General features: G+C 36.5%; 1 pseudogene; it reads left to right on the forward strand.

Moving 5' to 3' along the window:
• Nucleotides 1-3: 3 nt before the first annotated feature.
• On the forward strand, nucleotides 4-1,754 carry LOC124891077 (annotated as a pseudogene).
• Nucleotides 1,755-1,762: the final 8 nt, after the last annotated feature.

Below are 1,762 nucleotides of genomic sequence, written 5' to 3' on the forward strand. Positions count from 1 at the left end.
ACATTGGAAGAATCCGTTGGGTCTTCCAATATCAATAGGTTGATTGTTTCGCTCCTGTATCTTCCCAAAGAAAAAAAGATCTCTGAGAGTTGTTTCCTGAATCCGAAAGATAGTACTTGGGTTCTCCCAAGAACTAAAAAGTGTAGCATGCCTGAATCTAACTGGGGTTCGCGTTGGTGGGGGAACTGGATTGGAAAAAAGAGTGATTCTAGTTGTAAGATATCTAATGAAACCGTCGCTGGAATTGATATCTTATTCAAAGAGAAATATCTCAAATATCTGGAATTTTTTTTTGTATATTATATGGATTATCCGATCCGCAAGGATCATGATTGGGAATTGTTTGATCGTCTTTCTTTGAGTAAGAGTCAAAATAGAATCAACTTGAATTCGGGACCGCTATTCGAAATCTTAGTGAAACACTGGATTTCTTATCTCATGTCTGCTTTTCGTGAACAAATACCAATTGAAGTGGAGGGTTTCTTCAAACAACAAGGGCCTGGGTCAACTATTCAATCAAATGATATTGAGCATGTTTCCCATCTCTTCTTGAGAAACAAGTGGACTATTTCTTTGCAAAACTGTGCTCAATTTCATATGTGGCAATTCCGCCAAGATATCTTCGTTAGTTGGGGGAAGAATCCGCCCGAATCAGATTTTTTGAGGAACGTATTGAGAGAGAATTGGATTTGGTTAGACAATGTGTGGTTGGTAAACAAGGATCGGTTTTGTTAGCAAGGTACAGAATGTATCGTCAAATATTCAATATGATTCCACAAGATCTAGTTTCGTTCAAGTAACGGAGTCTAGCCAACTGAAAGGATCTTCTGATCAATCATGAGATCATTTGGATTCCATTAGTAATGAGGATTCGGAATATCACACATTGATTAATCAAAGAGAGATTTAACAACGCAAAGAAAGATCGATTCTTTAGGATCCTTCCTTTCTTCAAAAGAAATGAAAAGAGATCAAATCAGGCCGATTCCCAAAATGCCTTTCTAGATATTCCCCAATGTCCCGGCTATTCACTGAACGTGAGAAGCAGATGATTAATCATCTATTTTCGGAAGAAATCGAAGAATTTCTTGGGAATCCTACAAGATCCATTCGTTCTTTTTTCTATGATAGATGGTCAAAACTTTATCTGGGTTCGAATCCTACTGAGAGGTCCACTAGAGATCAGAAATTGTTGAAGAAACAACAAGACCTTTCTTTTATCCCTTCCAGGCGATCAGAAAATAAAGAAATGGTTAATATATTCAAGATAATTACGTATTTAAAAAATACCGTCTCAATTCATCATATTTCATCAGATCTGGGATGTGATATGGTTCCGAAGGATGAACTGGATATGGACAGTTCCAATAAGATTTCTTTCTTGAACAAAAATCCATTTTTTGATTTATTTCATCTATTCCATGACCGGAACAGGAGAGGATACATGTTACACTACGATTTTGAATCAGAAAAGAGATTTCAAGAAATGGCAGATCTATTCACTCTATCAATAACCGAGCCAAATCTGGTGTATCATAAGGGATTTGCCTTTTCTATTGATTCCTACGGATTGGATCAAAAACAATTCTTGAATGAGGCCAGGGATGAATCGAAAAAGAAATCTTTATTGGTTCTACCTCCTATTTTTTATGAAGAGAATGAATCTTTTTCTCGAAGGATAAAAAAAATGGGTCCGGATCTCCTGCAGGAATGATTTGGAAGATCCAAAACCAAAAATAGTGGTATTTGCTAGAAACAACAT

This window comes from Capsicum annuum, unplaced genomic scaffold (genome assembly GCF_002878395.1).
Source record: "Capsicum annuum cultivar UCD-10X-F1 unplaced genomic scaffold, UCD10Xv1.1 ctg30054, whole genome shotgun sequence".
NCBI lineage: Eukaryota > Viridiplantae > Streptophyta > Magnoliopsida > Solanales > Solanaceae > Capsicum > Capsicum annuum.